Genomic DNA, 23459 nt, shown 5'->3' with positions numbered 1-23459 from the left:
TAAACATAAAGAAAGATGACATTTCTTGGGAGGAAGGGACAGTGAGTTCACTTTGCTAACTCTTGAAATAGAGTTCAGTGAGCAATCCAATGTCACTCAACTCTTCACAGCTTTTTGTTACAAATGAGGAATCATGTATGTCATTCATCCAAACAAGAGACGATGATCCTATGGCTTCCTTAAATACACCAAGGATTTCAAGGATTCTTAAACCCTATCTAATCTTAAGAAATTTAAGTAAAACAACAACAACAACAATAACAATAACAACGAGAACCCAATTCTTCAAAATACAACTGCAAACAAGATTCATCTTGGAAAACAAATTTTCTCAAGGAACTAGTAAGATGAAGATCTGAAATAACCATGTTTAAATAAACAGCTCTAAAACTTCCTTTTACATCCTCTGTTGTCCTACAGATACACAAACATTGTTTTGGGTTTTTTTTTTTTTTTTTTGAGAATTTCTATTATATAATGATCATACTATAGATTTACTCGATCACTCTTGGTGGCTACAAAATACTTGTTCAATTGACAGAGTTCAAAGGTCTCTATAATCAAGTATGGCAACAGATAATACGGATGAGTTAGAAACTGACATTAAATAATTTACAGTCTCTCTCTCTCTCTCTCTGTGTGTGTGTGTGTGTGTGTGTGTGTGTGTTTGGTGATTTACATAAATGTGTATAGAGGCCACAGATTGATACTGAGTGTCTTCTTTTGCTACTTTTTGAGTGGCTCGACTGACCCATAAGCTTCTATCTCTGCCTTCTACCATAGCACTGAGGTGACAGATGTGCCACCATACCTAGCCTTTTTATGTGGATGCTGGAAGTCAGTTCCCTCTGCTTCTGTAGTACCCACTTTGCTGACTGAACTATCTCTCCAGCCTCTAGAATGGTGTTTTAGGCACTATCAAGGACTGCACTACAGAGTACTACTGCCACCCTTGACATTAAGTGTGTTGGGAGAATATATTATCCTAGATATTTCAAGATCAGTTTGTAGCTTTGAGCCTGCTGCAGCTTATTGGAGTGGGAGTCTTTCCACATGCTCGTTCATTGGAAATATTTGCACCTCATTTTTAAAGACCACTGGATGTAGCTACACTTAAATAAGCATCCATCCAGGACTGCTTAAGTGTCCATTTACAGCTACATAATTTTGAGAATTCTGTATGTCTGAGGCTACTTCAGAAGCTATTTTTAGTGACTTTTACTTTTTTTTTACAGAGACAAGATGTTGCTTCTGTCTCCGTCCCCCAGAAAGGAGCGACACCAAAAAGCAATTTATTCAGGAATCTTTCTTTTTGCATACAAGCAGCAATCTCTCTTTTCTTCCCCTCATTCTCCCCCCAGGCCCTGAGCACACTCCCTTATATCCTTCCTCAACTCTGCCTCCTCCGTCCAGACTGTGTAATCTCAGTTCATAGATCCATGTCACATGGCCTGATCTTGCATCATGGTGCGCCTGTACAGCTCTCCCAATGGACGTGGCTAGTTTCAGGTGTGTGAGGAAGTCACGTGCTAGTCATGAGACTTAGCTGCAGTCCCGGGCGCCATCTTGGGACTGCCGCCACCCCCACTCCCCACATCCTTTAAGACTGTATAGCTCAGAATGGCTCCCTACAACAAGACAGACATGGATGTGGTAACAATACTGCAACAATAGTTTATGGTAACCAGAAAAGGATTTGAGACATTCTAACCTGTAGACATGTGCAGGCTACTCCCTTTCATTATATAGAGGGGCATATCGTGAGTTGTAATGTATCTAAAGGATGGGAGGATGGAATGTTACATTTCTATAAAAATAAAAGCATATTGGAGATTCTCAATATTTTAGGACATTAAAACTTCATTCAAATAGTATTTTTGCCCTTAGAGATTATATTCAGGTGAGCCTTCTATGGTTACCTGAAAATTTAATTTCATTAATCTTAACAAGAAGTCTAGCAATTGTTTTCTTATTTTTTTAGTGTCAGTGAAATAAATACCCGAATATGGACCTACTTGATCCATTGAACAACCTGTGAAGAGATCTATTTTTGACATTAGAGATGAGGGAAAGTAAACATTTAAAGCTCTGTAATGCAGACGCCACTCCTGTTACTGCGGATAAGAGTGAGGCACAGAGAGGATTTAGTACCTTATATAAAGCTACATCCAAAAGCTTCAATTTCAGCCTAGCCCATTGGTTCATGTACAGATCCATAAAGTAAAAGTTGGACATTGGATCTTAGAGGGGAAACAGAATGAATAGACACTGACTCTCTCTCCAAAGGACAGGTAATAGATGGAGGATGAAGCCAAAGTATTGCTGTAAGAATAAGAAATGAACCTATGGTCCAAGACTAAACAAGGTAGAGGGTGTGCAAAGAAGGCGGTTCTATTCCATCTATGGAGATTCAGGGGCCTGAGTTGAGAGAGGGCTACAGAGAAAGGCTCTCTGGAAAAAGAACAGTCAAAGGAAAACCATCACAAGTATTCAGAGCTGTGTGTTCAAATAACTTCGTAAAGGAAAGAGAGAAGTGTGGGCTGTCCACATCTCACTGGATGGAGCATAGAAAGCCATCATGGACTTCTGTCCCCTTTATTTTCTTTCTCACCTCCCCCTGTCTCTGTGAGTGGAGAGAAGCTGAAGAGAAAAGCAGCAGCGTCAGCAGCAACTGCTTGGGGAAGGAAACTTCCTTTAGGATGAAAAACAGTAGGTTCTCATTTTCCTAGTCTAGGGCATTTTCAGGTTCAGATCTGATAATTTGGTTTTTCATCTTAAAGTGAACGAAGGCTATTTTTTTCTAAGAAGAGAAAGTCATTGCAATAGTCTTTGCAACTCCAAATTCTTTCCCATGAATGTAATAATCAAATCATACTGAAATGCAATTTTAAAAGGTGAGAGGGAGATGGATGTATATTCCTAGTCACATCTTAAAAATCGTGCTGGCTCACTATGCCTGGTTAATAGATGCACTCATATATGATTATAATTTAGCTCATAACTATTAAGGAAATAACTCAATTATTCAATTATAAAAGACTATTTCTCTTTTTCTCTCCACTTAAAATTCCTTAATATGAGCACATATACTTGTCATTAAATTCTTAAGTACATTTTAATATAACCTTATCAGTAATAAATATATATTAACATAAAATATAAACTAATATGATCACAACAATTATTTACTTATTTACTGTTCTGTATTCGGAGATAACATCACCAGACTAAATATAGCATGTACATCATTAATTATGAAAGTATGAATGTGCATAATATACCTGATACACAGAGAGCATGGGACTTCAGTGAGTAGAATGAAATACATGAGTTGCACACTCTTATCTTGTTTTTGTAGCATTTTTCATGTGGGTGTGTTATATGTGTATATTTACATGTTTTCATATGTATGTAGATGTACCTGTATGTGAATATCTGTATACCAGTGTATATGCAGGTGTGGAGGTCCAAGACTGATGTCAGGAATCACTTTTAATTGTTCAAACATCTTAGTCATAGAGGAAGTGTGATTGCACATGGACACACTTAGTCTTGCTAGTCAGATTCATCAGGGATCCTTTCTCTCCAACTTCAGAGGCTGAGGCTGTAGTTACAAGCAACATGCCCACTCAGTATTTGCCTAAGTCCCTAGAATCTAAACTCTGGTCCTCAAACTGGCATAGCAAATATTTAACTGATGAAACACCTCCTCAGCCCTGCACCCCCTACCAATCTGTCAGTAGCTACCCTTGTGATCTTGGACAATGATAATATTTCTGTGGACCTTGTCTTTCATACATAAGTTTGAATTAATAGCCTTAAAACTGCCACCTTTTCTTTTGAAAGACGTTAACTTTATCTATGACCAAGTGATGAATGCGTATAAACAAGGCAAAACAAAAGAAAACAAAACAGCACACAGAATTTTGTAACAGCAAAACAAGAATAATTTACTGCACAAAGCCTTTGCTTGTACATGCATGAGGGAACATTCGCTTTGTTTTTACAAATATAGATTTGGACACCATCTGCAAATAATTGCATTTGCCAGATGTATAAATGGTTTTATGTTTATGTACTAGCATCCAGGGGTAAAAGTTTAAAGAAATAATTAAATAACAAAACACAAGTGATCTCTTCTAGCTTTTGATGGCAGAGTACACAATGCTATCATATATTAAATTTTACTAGTAATAAGACTTTCAAAGATAACGTTCTTCCTGGAACTTAGCTACTAAATACATAAATATTGAAATGAAGTAAGTAGGTTATCACAGAAAAGCTCCCTGAAGTTAGCAACCAATTTTCAGGAAAGGAAACAAAAAGGAAACTGGAAAAAAAGATAAGAGAATGTCTAAAAGGAGACAAACTATTATATTTCATATTTATTTGTGTGTGTGTGTGTGTTTGTGTGTGTGTGTGTATGTGGGTCCTTGTACATGTTATGGAGATCCCTGAAAGCAGAGGACAGCTTGGGGTGTTTGTTTCTCTCCTTCTAGGCATGGAACTTGTATGCTTAGGCGTGATAGTAAGTAACTTCCCCCAAAAAGCTATCTTTTTGCCTGAGAGCCATTATTTCCTTCTATCTTTTGTACAGTCTGATTAAAAGATTAGTCAAGGACATGAGCTCTAAATCTGGTGGTAAGGCTCTATATATCTGGGAAAATCTATCTTAGTTGTGAAAAGAAAAAAAAACGAGTTATGCACACAACCATCTTCTCTACTTTTCTGATATTGCATGTTTATTTATTTTGTTTTTGACTTTTGTATTTTTGTGAGTCAGGGTCTCAGTGTACAGTGCTCTATGTCTTGGAACTCAGTATGTAGAAGAGCCCAGACTTGAACTTACGGAGATCAAAATAGGTCTCTAACTCTAGAGAACTAAAGGCAAGTGCCACTAGTACCCCTTTCAAGAATAATATTTCAATGAGAATATTCCCACAAACAGTATTCATATCAGCAGCCTTCCATAATCAAAGAACCTGAAACTCCAAGAGCAATGATGACAGCTGTGATGGCTGTGTGTTGTTTGGGTCCATTGTTCTGTGCTATTCTCTACCTAACCATAGTATTAATATTACATTACATAGCATCATGTGTACTGTACTATTTCTGGATAAGGAATCCCATGTATATGATTTAACCTGGCCTGGTTGATCTTTGTGGGACTTTATAATTTCATGTTCTACCAAATCAATTTCATTGTCATGTTCATGAACAAAGATTATAATGGTCAGAAGATGTACTCCTGGAACCAAGAAAATCTGAAATTAGATTAGCTCATTGAATGTTAGGCTTGCCCTCTCTTCCTTGTATGAGGTATAAGGTCGTTTTTGTAAAATGGAACAACACGTGGTTTATCAGTCACTCCCAAGCCTAATACTTAGGAATACTTAGGGAAATTCACCATACTTCTCAACAGAGACTCTAAAAGCCAGAAGATCTCGGGCAGATGTCATGCAGGTCCAAAAGAAACAAAAATTCCAGTCCAGGCTACTCTACCCAGCAAACTCTCAATTACCATAGATGAAGAAGGGGTTAAAAAATGAAAATGAAGAGAATCCAACAAAATCCAACATAAATAAAACTCAAGTATGAGGCAGACATGGTTAGTCCCAGCATTAGGGAAGCAGACAGAGAGTGTCTCTGTTCTCAACCAACCTGGTTAACAGAAAGTTGCAGGACATCCAGGACTAGGTAGATAAACACTGTCTAAAAACTACAAAGTAACGACCCACCAAAAGCAAACAGAAAGGACTCCAGTTTGACAATCAATTTAAGAAAGAACTGCTAAGAAATATTGTCCCTGCATAAATGTGAATGATTGGAGAATAATGCAGCAAAAATTTCATATTCAATAAAAAATTGATGAGTAAATAAAATAAGTATATGCATATCACAGACAAAATGAACATAACCCATCCAATCAGATAATGAAAGGACAGTAATCAAAGTTGAGGACTTTTTAACTCAAACCAACCTAACCAACAAATAAACAAACAACCTTGTTAGATTGTATCGGAAAATTGGAAAATACTTGCTATGGGTGTATCTAGAATGACCAGAGTAACTGTAGCTAAGGAGGGCATGTACGTGGGTGAGAGGTAAATGAGTCACATAGATGTGAACAGAGGAGAAAAAAGAGACACTGGATTGTGTGGCCTGCTTCACAAATGCCTTTATGGCCCCTGTCAACAGCTACTGGAAATATAAATGGATCGGTTACTTAAGGATTTGTCTCCTTCCTTCAAAGAAGAAAAATGGTCACATTTGGAAAGAATATAAGATTCATTTAGAAAAACGAATAGAAAGAACGAGAAATAAATGGAACTAAATAAGAAACCATTAGGAATTTATAGAACTGGCTAGATATGAATCCAACATTTATGGTGTGTCCATTTATACAGAAGGACTGAAAAAAACATCACAAATGTGAGCCATGGTATGGTTAGATTTATGAGGTAAGAAAACAAAATAAAACAACAAAAAATAGTTTTGCATTTTAAAATCCACAATGCCTTCCCTAAATGCTGGATTATTCGGACATCCTTTGTGGAAGATCAGCTTGTTCCCACAAAAGAGAAAGTTTGTTCATATAGCAGAATAAATAAGAGGATAGGATGAGTTAATGCTCAGGGCCTACATGGATGGGCACCAGGTTATTTGTGTATATATCATAACTCTCGGCTTAGTCATTTATGGAACTCTGTGAATGAATGGTCCTCTGACTCTGTGCCTGTCCTTGAGAATCTTTATCTTCTGTTGGACCGCCAAATCCAACCTTGATTTGATAGTTTTTGTTCCATCTTAATATATTTTATTTGTCACGTCTGGTTGCAATCTTAGAAATCTGGTCTATTCTAGTGAGAGACAGAAACAAGGTAGGTGAGGAGCAGAGGAGATGTGAGATGAACTGGAAGGAGTAGAGAGAGGGACACTAAAGTCAGTATATACTACATGAGAACAGGGACTATTTTCAAGAAAAGAAAAATAATGCAATAAAAGTTTTAGGCTCATTAGTCATGACATGAGAGTCCAGAGAGTGCTAAAGAGAGTTCTGGAAGAAGCCATCTGAGAAGGCTCAGTTCAAGGAATTAGTAGCAGGCAGGGCATCACAAGATCAGACTTAAAAACCAGTGGAAGAAAGCAAAGAATTTGAAGTGAAAATCAGAGTATAAGATAAAGTCAAAGTGGCAGCAGGAAGAGAGGGTTATGGGAAACCAGGGCCCACCCATGCTCTACTGAACTCTGAGTTACTGTTTGATACTGAGAGAGGTCCAACTAATATCTTCAGTTGTGCACCCACTAATCAGACCATCATGTACCAGTGGTTAACTGTAAATCCACTGTCATAAACAGCTCTGGTTAAATGAAGGATGGTCAGAAAACAAGGCAAGAGAGCATAGAAATGGGAACTTATCATATATGGAGAGGGAGCATAAAGAGGAAGGGGAGATGAGAGTTAGTCAGAATATGATTAGACATGTGTGATATTGTCCTAAAAGAAATTTAATTAATAAACATTCCATTTCAGTATGTTTGAGAAGAGAGAAGAAAGAAGATTTTGAAATTAAAATGGGTGGTTCGAAAGAGATGTAGAAAGAAGAATTATGTAGTTGAACTCTCTAAGGGAAGTATTCTAGAAGAAATTATGAGAAATTGTGACCAGGAAGGAATCAAAAGTGCAGAACTCAACAATCCAGTAAGTGAGAGCTCTTCACGGCATAGAGATGGTATAACCACTGAGCTAATGTGTCTGCTGTCTCCCTAATCATGGATATGTTAATGGCATTAAAAGAAAACCAGAGTAAGATCTGAACAGGATGATGTCTACTGAGACATGCTGAAATGCATGGGACAGGCCCACGAGGCCTCAGCCCTCCACAAACAACTACAGGCAATTAAGGCATTCTAAAAGTGGGAGAAAAAGTCTTCCATGGAAGAACAAACCAACTGGTTATCCCAATACCAAACAGTCAACCCTGAAAACATACACAAAATTAAAATTATACGGACTGAGCAGATTATATTTAGGATTATATTTAGAAGCAGATTATACATATAAGCTTATGCATCTAAGTGTGTATAGGAATTAATGAATAGAGGACATGAATTTGAAGAGAGTGAGAAGGGGATTAGGTGGAGGAAACGGAAGTGAGAAATGATGTAGTTATATTATAATTTCCAAAATTAAAGAAAAAGTGAAATAGCTATAAATAGTTGTGCCATTTTAAAAGGAAAAATGTGGTGACAAATGGTAGTATAATGATGACGTTTTTATTTCCTTGAAACACTGCTAACTTCTCAAAGCAAAGGACAATTCCCCTGCTAGGTCCTGGGTTAGACAGTGTTTGGATTGTATTCCAGTCTCCTGACAAAGGAAGGAAGGACCAACATGACTTTGTACCAAGTGAGTCAAGGAAAACTTGCATGGAGATCATTTGCTGAGGGTTCTGGGGACACACGTGGATGAGTCACTATAAGGGTAACCATTGTGCTCACAAGGAAACAAAATAAATCAAGCTGCTGGGAGGCTGAGCTATTTGTTAGATATTTATGTATAACAATTTCATTATTGTTCCAAATGAAAAATACATCTGATTTGCAAGAAAATAATATGAAATAGAGAAAAGCAGAAGAAAGAAAAGGGAACACACACACACACACACAGAGAGAGAGAGAGAGAGAGAGAGAGAGAGAGAGAGAGAGAGAGAGAGAGAGAGAGCAAGAGACAGAGACAGAGGCAGACAGACAAACAGAGATAGCCATGTCATATATTTTGTAGCTGAGATTATTCTGGAAATACTGAAAATAGAGGATGAGAACATTTAAGGAAAAAGTATACAGCAAAATAAGAAAAGTCACAGCAACACTGCACTGGGTGGCAATAATCTTTATGTCTCATATTATTTAAACTTGATAAAATACACCATTGACTCTTTTTTGCAAATTAGGAAAACTGGAGTCAGACAGGGTAAGTAAGATGTTCAGGGTCACACCTAAAGCCAACCGCTGAGACGCGATCCCCTCCGTGTTCTTACTCCTTGGCTTTTATCTCCACACCATTGCCTTTCAAAACAAAGACATAAACGTGAGAAACGAGGGGCAATACAGTGATATTGAAGCTGCGTAGTTGAAGGATAAGAGTATTGTCTGCAGCACACGAGGCTGCAACCCTGTTTTGAAAAAGAACAAAGGGGATGCTGGCATGATTTCTACTCACTTGTCAGTTAAAAGAAAATCTTCCCCAGTATTATGCGGAGGTGTGTCAGCCGCATGAGGTATGAGTGGAGCGGCGTGCCACGTACCCCTGATAACTGCACACAGAGAGCTGCAATTTGGAACTGGGTTTCTCCTCACAGAAATACTCCCCTCTAAATAATACATAATTAACATGGACTAGGTGAGACTTGACTTTTCTTTTATTGCTATTCAAATGTGTATCATTAGCATTCTGCATAATTAAATTAACAGTTATCATTGTGGCTGGCCATGCAGGTGAGGCTGCTGGCTGTCTGCACTCCAGTGTCACTATGGAGACCCTGTACTGGGTCGTCTTGTAGGAAGACTGGAAGATCACACGGGTGTACTTAATTGAAAAAAAAATCTCTTGTTTTATTCTCTGATGAAATACTGCCTCTATTTTTGGCTGTAAAGGCCTACTGTGTTTTAAATATCAAGGGTAATGTAATAGAGGAATAAAACATAAATTTTGAAACATATTTTATCTACAATTAATGAGTATGTAGAGTTTGGTGATATTTTAATGAATTTTTTTTAAAAATGCATGCATAAAATGCAATTCAATTTTACAGTTATTAATAGGTTATGTAAGAATATTATCGGTAATATTTCTTCTTTATTTTCTCTGATATTTACAGCAAAATACATTTTAAATGAAAAAGTAGATATTTTTTAAAACTTAACAGCATGGATGCAAGAGAAATACTTAGCTAGTATTTCCTAATTTTTTACATATTAGGATTATTTTCCTATTGAGTGACGGTGTCTATGAACCTCAAAGTGTAGCATGTTCTAGACTTAGGGGGGCTGGACCTAACGGCAATTTGGTATCAATTTGTCCCCCAGACATAAACTTTTGTCAGAAAATCAAGATGTAGTAATAGTATAGAAAAAATCTTAAATGTCTACATGTTTTTTCTATTGCATTAATTAGCCTTATTTGCTGAGGTTTTTTATAGAGCTGAGATGACCACAGTATTCTGAGAGTGTTGTAGGCTGAGATTTCTCTATGCAGATTATCAGTGATTTATATCACTTAGCTCATGTGACTACCCCTGGGATATAAATGCTGTACATTTCCCATGACATTTAGTAATGTTCATCCAATGACAATACATACCTATGATAGCACTGAAATGACTCAGACTGACACTTCCTAAGACTGTTTTTCTTTTCTTCACTCACCAGTCACAAATCACAAATACGTTTGAAAATGAACATCTGTGTACTCTGAAGGGAGAGTGGGTGCTGCTTCATTCTTTACAAAGATAAAATGGAATGTTCCTTGTACTTAGGAAATGGTCTTCAAAACAGTATCCTGGGCCATCTTGGCATCCTCTGGAGTTCACAGCCTAACTGCCAAGGCAAGGCCAAAAGGCGTGTGCTGTTAATAGGGTTCTGAAAGATGTTTTCCACTGTGAATGTGTAATGACTTGTGAATTAAAACACGGGAACAACAATATACAGCTTCCTGACTGGGCTTTCAAGCTCTACCTGGTTCCCTTTCAATGTGTCACCAAAAGTCGGAAGTTTGGAGCTACAATTTTATTGTGTGCTCCACATACTCTTACTATGGAGCTTAGATTTCAAGGCTACAGCATTCCTGTCATTTTCCCCCATTCCTTAACTCCTCAGTCTTTGCAGAGCCTAGGAAATCATGAGAAAGTACCTCTGTCAAGCTGTGTCAAAGATTTCTGTGTTTTGGTTCAAGATAGTCTCCCACATCTAATAGTGTATGTCACAGCAGGAGAAGCAAGCGTCTCATGTTGTTGGCATTTAGTATAGGCTCTGCCCCACAGTTACCTGGCAACAGTCAGGTATGCCTGACTCGCTATAAAAGGGGCTGCTTGATCCCTCCTCTCTTTCTTGCTCTCTTACACTTGTTCTCTTACCCTGTTCCCCTTCTCTCCCTATTCCCCTCAATCCTTCTCTCTCCATGTACTTCTGGTTGGCCTCTCCTCTTCTCTCTCTCTCTCTCTCTCTCTCTCTCTCTCTCTCTCTCTCTCTCTCTCTCTCTCTCTCTCTCTCTCTCTCTCTCTCTCTCTCTCTCTCTCTCTCTCTCTCTGCCTTTCTCTGTCTCTACCCCCTCAACTCCCTTCCACATGCCCTGCATAAACTCTAATCTATTCTGTATCATCCTATGACTGATCCCTCAGGGATGCCTCAGCATTGGTCCACAGAAGCACCTCTTCCACCACACCTGACTGCACATCCACCAAACATATTTCTTCTCTCTTATACCTCTACAAAACAAGACACATGTAGGGCATAATTTTTTTTCAAATATGGTAAGCAAAATGTTAGAATGGGGAAAAGGGCACTAACTCCCATTCTTCCTATGGCCGAAAGCCTGCTGTGAAAATCAAAAAACAAGCCAGTAGAAAAATAAATACACTTTATTCAAGGACAAAGAACAATATGAGCTCAGTAGAAAACTACAGCGGGTTGCAAGTGTAGAAAGTCAAATACATTCCAGTACATTTTGAGGTAGCAGATACTATGTTAATTAAGAAGTTACTCAGGCAAGACTGACATTTTTTCTGGAATGGGGGTGCACAGAAGAATGAGCCATCTAAACTCTAGGGAAGAGATATTGACCCAGAGGAAACATAGTCTGCAAAAAGCCCTTGGTAGAATCGGATGTGATTTGCTCATGGACATCCTGAAGCACAGACATTATAGGTAGAACACTATGAGTAAGGAGAGAAGTTTGGACTGGGCGACAAGAAACGGGGACTTTTTTTGAATGACTTGCTTGTGTTTCATTCTGACTGTCATAGAAGCAGCCCATTGAGGTTTCCCAGAAAGCATGAGAAATCAAGCGAATTACATTTTTCAGCATCATTGCTACTGGCATTGAGACAATTGACTAAATCGAGGGAAATGTGGCACTCATCTATTAGAGCCCATTCCTGTGAGAGAAGACTGTGTGCTAGCAGATAGACGTTGAGACTTAGCTGGGTTCTGTGCAGGCGTGTTTGGTGGTGAATATAGAAACCTTAAGAGTTACAAACAGATTAGATGAGGAATGTGGGAGATAAAGAGGGATTATAGATTCTTACACAGCTTTAGATCCGTGTGTTCAATATTGCAGCTTTGTACTGAGATGGAGAAAGCAGATTACAGATCCACATGCATCTGCATCGCATGAAAATTCAAAGGGAAGAGGCAGTAATTCTGTGAGGAGGGTAGAAGGAGAGGGAGAGGAGAGAGAGGGGGGGGAGAGGAGGAAGAGGGAAAGAGAAGAGAATTTAGGGAGGCATCCGAGCCAAAAACCAAAGGAAGACAGTCTAGACAATAAGGGAAAGAAAATTCACAACTCTGGATATGCTCTCCTGAGTGTCCTTGGGCAAGCAAAGAGAGAAGATAGAACACTTGTGGCATGGTGTTCAGTGGAGATCAAGCCTAAGCCAGCAGTTCTGTGGCAATGGGTGATATTTAACTCTCTGGAAGTGACAGACAGCAGAGATCTGGAAAGGGAGCCCCAATTTATAAGACAACCATGTGTCACCATAATTAGGTTAGAGAATCAATGTTACTAGAGATATCATACAATTTTTGTATTGTCCCTCTCATGTCAGGACACATGAGTTTAGGCACGAATACATTAGCATCCTCCTCTCTGGAACTCATTTTCATGTCCAAGCTTCATTTAATCCCGAGAGGCTGGTAGATTCACTTTTAAAAAACTGGTGGTACAGTTGAGAAGAAAAACTACCCTTTCTAGTAAGTGCTTTATACAGGCAATTAAAAGAGAAAGATATGTTTAGAGGCTTCCACCCTTCAAAATGGCCATAGATCAAATTTATTAAAAATGTAATTTGGAAGAGACGCTCAGAATGCAGTCATAAAAGTAAAAATGAAACCAATTCATCTTAGAACCGTGTGACGATTTTAACCCCAGTCAACCTAAAGACACTGTTAACCAAATTCAAGCAGGAATTAGAAACTGCTTTCCCATTCCGATGCATTTAGTAACTGGTGTTTATATGGCCACGTGAGAAGTTGTTCTACAAGGCAGATAATATTGAACTGATCTGCGTACTTCCAATGCTCAATGCAGATAACAGGACTTTTTTTAAAAAAAATGCATAAACTCAGCAAGATATATAGAAAATATCTGAGAACATAAGCACAAGATGGACAAGTGATAAAGAGTAACTATGTATTTAAATTTGGGAAACTCCTTCCTGTTTCTGCAAATATTTTGTCTTTATTTGCTAAGTTTCTTTGCAAAGGAAATAAAAAAAATTCTTAGATTCATCGGGTTAGAAAAAAATTTGTATGCTGTGGTAATTTAAATAATCATTTTCTTTAGATTTATCTCATATTATTTTCATTTTTTAGTGCTTAGTCCCACTTTTAAAAAAAATGAAGCTAGTTTAGGGTTCATGATTAGTTCCCCAGTGGATTGTGTGAGACTGCAAGACAAGACGTCCATGTTGGTATAAATCTTAGTACTTTACATTGAAAGAGTTTAATGATCCTGAAGTGGACAGTCCTTCTCTCATAGGTAACTGCTCCTGCGGCTCTGAGGATGCATCTGTGGGTACAGTATTTGCCGTGCAAGGATTAGGACCTAAAATGAAATCTATAGCACTCCCGTGAACATGGGCACGATAGCACGTTCCTGTAACTAGCAAAGAAGGGCAGAGATGAACTGACTCTAAGAGTTCACCAGGCCAGAGGGTAAAGATCACAAAGCAAGCAACACGTTCATTGAGAAACCTGTCTCATAATGTAAAGTGAATAGATTGGAGAGGGCATCCTGATATCAACCTCTGACTTCTGCACACACACACACACACACACACACACACACACACACACAGAGAGAGAGAGAGAGAGAGAGACAGAGACAGAGACAGAGACAGAGACAGAGACAGAGACAGAGAGACAGAGAGACAGAGAAATACAGAGAGACTGAGACAGAGACAGAGAGATACAGAGACTGAGACTGAGACAGAGAGATACAGAGAGACTGAGACTGAGACAGAGAGAGAGAGACAGAGAGAGAGAGAGACAGAGAGAGAGAGAGAGAGAGAGAGAGAGAGAGAGAATTGATGCCTAGTGCAGTGACAAGAATAGATTAGGCAGTACTTGGCCTTCTTGAGATACCTGAGGAACATGGTGTGTGAGGCTGATGGCAGCTCCTGTTTAAGGTGTCAGCCTTGCTCAGGGTGCTTTCCCCACCTCTGTTTTGCTGAACAAGATCTCCACTGTTCAGAAATGTAAATCCCCTCATTTCCTTCCGTGCCTCCTCTCAGCATTCCTCAAAGATTACACATAACTTCCATTCCAAGAGCCAAGCAGATCAGCATCTTTGGCTTGTTCAGCATGGAAAATTGTTATTAAAAGCACACAGAGCAAGAAGCAATCTCAGAGAGTCCTTGTTATTATGATGCCAGTCTACCTAGGAGGTGAGCTCTGAGTAAGGAATGAGAAATGGATTATTTTTAGCAAAGAGCTGTCCAATGCTTCCCTTTCAAACTGCAATACTGTATTTATAATAATTCCTAAATAATAGTGAAATATATTCACTGACCAGTTCATTTGGACAGTAGCCTGAATTGTGTAATGAGGCAATGATTCTAGAAGGTTAAAGGTTTCCATATTAATTATCCTTGACAAATATCTTCTGCTGACATATTATCATTAATCAGTATAAGTGCTAGTATTAATTTAGGAAATATAAAGAACAAAGAATATATTTTCTCATAATTTAGAAGTTGATACTTTATGAAAGCCAGAAACATTTTTACCTTGCACATAACTACACAAACACTCACGCACTTCATATACACATTGTCCGTGGGTTTCCTAGTTCATGAAAGTAACTGTGGCCTCTTAACACTCAATAATGGTTCTCCATGCACAAATATTTGCTATTCTGCTGTAAGAATTAGAGGCAGACTTTCAAGAGAGGACATTTTAAAAGCAACAAATACCACCCAAGTCACCACTTAGCTTCATATTTTAGGCTACAAAACATAAAATAAAATCAGAAGGATTTTATGGGGCCTAGTGATTTTCCATCTCTGGGCAAAGGAGAGGAATAAATGATTTGCTTTGTGAATATATTTCACCAATGTCTATATAGACTATGACAGTTACCTACTTCACAAACTGTATCCTTTTAGAAATGTAGTAAATTTAAAGCTTTTTATGGGACAGTATGAGCCAGAAGCATGGTAGCTGGAAAAATAACATGTTGAAAAAGAACTTATTTAAACTTCAGGCTCTGTCTAATGGTGCAAACAATATCTATGCCTAGAGGCAGTAGATCTGTACAAATGGATCTGTCCCGGCAGTCTCTTAATTTGACAATAAAACTGAGTCTTTAGTCTGTTAATCTGTTGTCATTTTCACATGATGTGTGAATTAATAGAAGTGTACTGATTGCACTCATTTTTGCTCTCTGTACTCTTATAAAGATACCCAAACACATTCAAAGTTGAATTACTATCATGTTTTAATAAGGGGCTTGGAAAATAGCTCGGCCAACAAATTGCATGCGAAACAAGCTTTTAGAACCCAAATTTGGTCTTTAGAACCCATACAAAAGCAGTCAGTCATGGTAGTAGATTTGTTTGTAGCTTCAGCATCAAGGAGAAAGGGAGCAAAGGACCACCCTGGCTCACTAGTGACATAATCTAATATTCTTGGTGTCAGGCCAGTGAGAGTCCCTACTTCAAGGCAAACAAGAAGGGAGATGGCTCCTGATAAAGGAAATGTGTGACCCTTTGATTTCTGACTTCTACATACACATGCACATACATATTCATGTGCACACAAATACTTTCTTCAATGTTATCTGTTTCTAATATATAGATATGTATAAATAGATGTACATGAAACCGATTATATATCATATTAGGTACAATGATAGGATATATATATATATATATATAGAGAGAGAGAGAGAGAGAGAGAGAATCAATAAATAGACAAACAGTTAATCATAGATTTACCTATCAATCTATAATAGTTAGATGCTTTTGTCAACTTGAAACATCCAGGAATGATTCACGGAAGAAGAATACGTGTGGGCAAAACTGAGAAATTGCACAGATCAAATTGACCTATTTTCATGTCTGTGGAGCAATTTCTCTACTTCTTGATTGATATGGGAGGTCCAAAGAGTTTTGGGTCTTGACGACCCTGGACAGCGGGCCCTGAATTTTATAAGAAAGATGGACAGGAGAATCAACTGGGTGGTCTTGAGGAAGCAGAGTTTCACTATGGTTTCTGCCCAAGATTCTAAACTTGACTACCTGCCTGACTTCCCTCAGTGATGATATGGGGCCTGGGAGTGAAAGATGAAATAAACTTGTTCTTTAAGTAGCTTCTGGTTAGACTGTTCCTCACAGCAACAAAAGTAGGATATCATTTTTTAAATCTATATGAATATTTGGAAAAGGCTGAAACAGAGGGCAGAGGGTGGGGGAAGAAAAGCCAAAGTCCGGGAAACTTTTTATGTAAAATATAAAGTGGTTGATAGTTAAGATATTACTAAACATATAGAATTTGTAACCAGTATTCAACCTGTTTTCTATTGTATATGGAAGTTGTAAATAACATACAAATGAATCAATATACATATGCTCTAATAAAACATTGCAGACAATGAACATTAAATTGTACAGTCTCTATATGCTTTATTTTCTCAATGATGTTTTAATTTTTGGAAAACTACCCTTGATTTTTATGCAAAAAGTTTACAAGCCTGGGTTCTTGTTTGCACCCTCATGTACAGATAAAATAACCACTAGACTGATTATTTTTGAACTTAAAAGTCCCTAGATCATTATTGGATTATCATATTATTCTGATAAGCACTCATCCCTAGAATAATTTTGGATTCTATTCAAGAAAAATCAAAGTCAGTTTAGAAGTAGGGGATATTTTCAGGGAAAATGTAATTTTATTGCACAAGTTGGAACACAGCCAAAATAAAATCTCACACCTCCACTTCAAAGGAAAGTGCAAAACAAGAATATGTCTGGGCTGAATGTTTCATTATAGGATAAGTAAAGATGTATAATTAGTCAAAACATGATCCCTGCATTTTCACAGTATCTCAAACACAGCACAATATTAATTTCCACATTATATTTTATATGCAAACAAATGTGTTTATCTTTTTTAAAGTGTTGCTTTTCTCTCAAAAGCTGTCTTTGATTAAAAAAAGAATTATATTAAAAACGGAAGTTTTAAACATGTGAAAAATTTTAAAATGCAAGTACCGAACGCATAACCTTTCTTAACATAATTTTTCCTCTCATAATTCTTAAGAAAGTACTGAAAACAATTGGATGCCCAACTTTAGAACTTTGTGCAGAAGCATAAACATGGAGAAGTACTGAAGTAGGAACTTCAGACAGGTGATGGTACCCTGCAAGGACTGAGCACAACCTAGAACTAGAAGCGAAAATACATCCTCTTCTCCTAAATTAGTTGTATCAATGTGTTTAATCATAACAAGAGGAACAGAACAAAGACTAGTGTTTTGTCATTTCTCCCTCTATTCTACAATGCAAATAAAAGCAGCACTGTCACATTATAATGAAGCTGCAGTTTTAACAAATTAAAATGAAACAAAAAAAGAAAATGCCCTCCAGAACTCTGGTAAAGCAATGTCCACAGATTGTATTTTCTAAATGACCAGAATGTGTACTTGCTTAAAATAGGCATTAAAGTTATCATCCAGGGACAGTTGCATGATCCTCTGAGCCCAGTTTTTTTGCTCTGGGTTTGTGTCTCAGTCCAAAGGAACTTTGCAGGAGCCCAAGATTAGTGCCTCCTCATAGAAACCTTCAGAGGCACTAATACCCACAAACATGGGCCTCTGCTCCACCAATCCCATCTCAGTCAGATCTGCCAGCCATCCCAGTTGGTTCTGACTGGGCCACAACCTGCAGAGTAAGGTCCACTGAGTCAGGTGTTTCTAAGGAAAAGCCAATAGAGTCCAGCACTCTGACCTCCATTGTCTGGCCCAAGGCTCACCCCCACCCACCTTCCTGATCAATGTTCATAAGGGGAATTGATCTGAAATAATTCTTTGTTGAGTCTTTGTGTGCTTTAGGCATCTGGGTGACTGTCACCTCATAGAATGAGTTTGGTAATGTTCTTTCTCTGTCTATTTTGTGGAGTAGTTTGAGGTGTATTAAAATTACCTATTTTTTGAAAGTCTGGTATAATTGTGCACTAAAACCATCTATACTGTGCTTTTATTTATTTTGATTGAGAGGCTTTTGTTGACTGCTTCTGCATATTTAGGTGTTATAGGACTATTAAGATAGGTTACCTGATCTTGATTTAGCTTTGTTAATTGGTAGCTGTCTAGAAAGTCATCCATTTCATTTAGATTTTCCAACTTGATGCAAAAATACTCAGTAAAATACTCAAAAACTAAATCCAAGGCAACATCATCCACCATAATCAAATGGGATTCATTTCAGAGTAGTAGGGGTGGTTAAATATGTGAAAATCCATCAATGTAATGCACCACATAAACACACTGAAATAAAAAAAGACACATTATCATCTCACTAGATGCTGAAAAAGCATTTGAAAAAATCCAACACTAGTTCATGAAAAACGTCTTAGAGAGATTAGGGATACAAGGCACATACTTAAACACAATAAAGGCAATATACAGCAATCCAGTAGCCAACATCAAATTAAATGAAGAGAAATTTAAAGCATTTCCATTAAAATCGGGTACAAGACAAAGCTTTTCACTTTCTCCATAATTCTTCAAAAGAATACCTGAAGTTCTGGCAACTAAAGAACAGACGGATATAAATTGGAAAAGAAGTTAAACTATCATTATTTGTAGATGATATGATAGTATACATAAGTGACTCAATGCAATCTCCATCAAAATTACAATATAATTCTTCAAAGATTTTTAAAGAACAATTCTCAACTTCATAAGGAAAAACAAATATCTCAGGATAACTAAAAGGATCCTGAATAATGATATTCCAGAAGTACCACTATCCCTGACTTCAAACTATACTACAGAGTACTAGTAATAAAACCTGCATGGTATTAGTATAGAAACAGATAAGTTGATCCATGCAACCTAATCAAAGACCCAGAAATAAGCTAACACAATTACTGACACTTGATTTTTGACAAAGAAGCTAAAAGTTACTACGGAAAGGGGGAGCATTTTCAATAACTGGTGCTGTTCTAATGGGATGTTTGTACAAAAAATGTGGTATATCTATACAATTGAATACTACTTAGCCGTTTAATACAAGTACATCGTGAATTTCACAGGCAAATGGATAGAACTAGAAAATGAGTGTGTCGATCTCAACCCAAAATAACATCTGTGGAATGTACTCACTGATAAGTAGATATTGTCTATAAAGTATTGAATAACTATGGTATAATCACCAGACCAAAAGGAGCCAAATAACAAGGAGCGCCCAAAGGATGATGGTTGAATCTTCTTCAGAAGACAAAGCAAAACAGATATTGGAGTTCGGTGGAAGGAAGGAACTGGTTAGAAGAATGACTGGGTAGTGGAGCAGGGGTGACATGCCACATGTAAGGAAATCCGGGAAAAGAGAAGGGAGATCACTTGTAATGGCGGCGGGCAATCTTGGGCAGTGCCACAGACCTGGGATAGGGAGAGGTTCCAGAGGGTCTATGACAGGGAATCTTGCTGAGACTCCTAACAGTGAGGGAACATGCATACTGAAGTGGCCACTTACTGTACAGACAGTGGACTCACAGTGGAGGGATAAAGACAGTAACCTAACAAAACCTTCGACCCAAAATGTGTTCTGCCTACAAGATGTGCAGGAACAAAGAGAGAGCCTAAACTGAGGGCATGGCCAACTAATGATTGCTCCAATGTGAGACTCATTCCCTAGACAAGACCCAATTCCTGAAACTATTAATGGTACTCCATTATGCTTGCAGACAAAAAGCTAGCATAACTGTCTTATGAGGCTCTACCCAGAAGGTAATGGAAAGACATCCAGAAACTCACACCCAAACATTAAATAGAGCTCGGAGAGTCTTATGGATGAATTGTAAGAAGGATTGAGAGACCCAAGGACCTCAACAGGAAGATCAACAGAGTCAACTAACCTGGTCCCTTGTAGGCTCCCAGAGGAGACTGAATCAACACCAAGGAGCCAGCTCGGGCTGAACCTATCCCCACACCCCTGCGCGTATGCAGTAGATGAGCAGCTTGGTCTTCATATGAGTCACCCAATAACTGGAGCAAGAGCTATTCCTGAGCCTCTTGCCTAGTCCTGCAGCAACTAAATGTGGGGGTGACACCCAGCATGGTGACTTCCCTTTCTCAAAAGAGAAGAGGGAAATGGAAGGGAGTAAGACCTGTGGAAGGGGAAAGTGAGTGGGGAGGAAGGGATGATATTGAGTTAGAAATTGAATAAATAATCTCCACACATATGACTTCACTTTCATATGGCCATACACCTACACTCATATACATAAACTCACACCTACACATGCACATACATATATATGTGCACAGGTATGTACATTCCACATCCATGGTCTAGTATGGATATCAATGCACAAATAATATCAATATGAATGGGAAGAAAAGAAACAGAGAAAGCTTAAATACTGTTACCCAACCTCCAACATCAATTTCATTTGTTACAAACTAGTTTTCTTGCCAATAATATAGTGCGATGAACCAGAAACCTTATTCTGTACTGATTTAAATAGGATTTCGTGGCTAAGAGAATTCATTGCTTTGTCTGTGACATTCATATCAGTCTTCAACACCTCCAGTATGCTTTTAAATTTGTCATGCAAAATGGCTTTTGGAAATACTCTGATCAAGGAATTTCATCACAAGATCACAGACATGGAAAGAGCTTATCTTTGTATAAGCACCACTTAGCATGCACCTATAAATCCCCTCGGTCCTATCAAGTATATTCTAAGATACATGCAGCCATTAGTCTACATGTAAACTCAGAAGAACTAATCTCATTCTAAGCTTTCGTGCTCTCAAATTTTCAATGGCATGAAATGATTCTACTATAAGGGCCTTAATTGCTTACCTTTTCCAGAAGACAGGACTATAATCCCTAGGTCAAGATGAAATTGTTGCTTCCAATTTATCTGTAGCCATTAATTTGTAGAATGAACATATGCTAATCATCTAGTAATCTACTGAACCTACTTTAAAACAGTAATTCATTCTAAAATTATATATATATACTAAGTGCCTATTATGCATTCATTACCATCAATTGCAAGACTAATGATTGAACCACAACAGAAGACACTATGGGTGTGGTAAGAAGATTGCTATTGGTTGCTGGGTATTGGCTATATGAAGGTGATTTTCAGAGCAGTTGAGCATAGGTTTGTCATAAGTACTCCACAGTTACCCTTTATGTAGTTAGAAATGAAGTCATTCCTGTTGCCTTTGCTAGAGGTCATGTTGTTTTGTGCTGATTGTCTTACTTGAAAAAAATATTTTTCAATTACAATTGTAAAAATTTGTAGGTAAGAATCATGATTGAATGAGCAATATCAGCCAAGGAGGCCACAGTATGAATCTTTTCTCGTGCCCATGCATGCATTGTCTGTGTGCATCTGCCCAAGGCACTCACCTGACCCAAAATAATCCATTGAGTCTATAGACATACTGAGAAAAAAAAGGTAGTCACTCTCAACCAGTGACTGACTTGGAGATTCTGTGAAGATTTTCCAGTGTCCTCAGCCTCAGAGAGGATGACTTGGCACTGTCTTCAGAAGGGCCTATTAGGACCAAAAGACAATCTCTCATGGAAACTCCCTCTGCTTTTCATATTTCGCTGGCTTTCCCTAGACTTACCCTGCTTGTTTCCAGGGATCAAGGGCCCAATGAATGTCCTGAAGATCAATCCCTGTCTCCAGTTTCCGCTTTACTCCCTGCTAAAATCCAAACTAAAATATAAGATATCTTACAATGCCTCCTGAGAAAATTTCTACCAATTATGCTTTCTTTTTCTCTCATCTAAAAGTAATTCTTACTTAAATGAGAGTGGAGATGTTGAAACAATTTTTGCTACTACAAAAGAGAAAAATTGTCCAAGCACATAACCTTTTGCTAGAAGAGCATGCATCTGGGATAAGTGAGAATATAAGGAAGCTTGAGTGAATTCGTAATCACTCAATAGTAAGGAAGTTTGAGTGTATTCTTATTCATGAATACATAAAAATTTTGTGAAGGTTCCAAATATATTGAAAGATTTTGTTGCTAACCTTCACTGTTTCTTCTAATATTTTTTTTTATTTCTGAGATTATAATATAATCATATTGTTTCTTCTTTCCTCCTTTCAAACAATTCTGTATACTTCTTAATTTCTTTCAGATTCATGCTATCTTATTTTATTAATTATTGCTACACACACACACACACATTCACATAATAAGTAAAAGGTCTCTACATATATTCAAACAATTATGCATAAGAACATAATATTATGGTCCTTTAACACATCAAACTTTCCTTAACAAAGCGCCAGGTTGTAACCAAACATGTTGACTACTCCTGGGTAAAGTTTATCCCTAGAGTCAGGAGATACAAGTCTCTAACGTAGCACTCAGCCATGTGGTAGCCAAGTCCCGCTTCTAGTATTTTGTTTGGCAGCTGAAGAAGACGAAAAAGTCATCCGGGGAGATTGTGTACTGAGGGCAGCTGTTTGAGAAGTCACCCCTGCATGTGAAGAGCTTAAGCATGTGGTTGTGCTATGACTCCCGCAGTGGTACACACATGCACCGAGAGTACCGGTACCTGACCACCACTGACACCATGCCCACGCACTCCACTCAAATCATGAAGGTGGAAGAGACTGCAGCTGGCAAGTGCTGCTGGCCAGCTTTCAAGCAGTTCCACGACTCCACGGTCAAATTCCCATTGCCCCACCCATGTTGCAGCGCCAGCTCAAGCCACGCTTCATCAAGAGGCCCGGCACCTTCTTCTAGACACAGAGATCCACTGAATGAAAACCTCAGACTGTCAAAAAAAGTCTCTAAAACTGTAACGAGCACACTAAACACAATGTATCAGCAAAAGATCAAGTGTGGTCAGAAGCAAAGGGTGGTCAATTCATCCTGAGTGAAAGGTTTCATAGAGGACATGCTCCCTGGTCTGAGACTGAAAGGAAGTAGAGATGTCTAGAAATAGAACTTCCAGGATGAGTAAGAAGGAAGAACAGAA

The 23459-nt window shown here is 38.1% G+C and overlaps 1 pseudogene; it reads left to right on the top strand.

Moving 5' to 3' along the window:
* Nucleotides 1-23224, top strand: part of LOC116906177 — a 37369-nt pseudogene extending 14145 nt beyond the window's left edge.
* The last annotated feature ends 235 nt before the right edge of the window (nucleotides 23225-23459 follow it).

The sequence above is a fragment of the Rattus rattus genome, chromosome 7 (genome assembly GCF_011064425.1).
Source record: "Rattus rattus isolate New Zealand chromosome 7, Rrattus_CSIRO_v1, whole genome shotgun sequence".
NCBI classification, from domain to species: domain Eukaryota; kingdom Metazoa; phylum Chordata; class Mammalia; order Rodentia; family Muridae; genus Rattus; species Rattus rattus.
The sequence above is the reverse complement of the archived record's forward strand: the minus strand, read 5'-3'. Positions and strand labels throughout refer to the sequence as shown.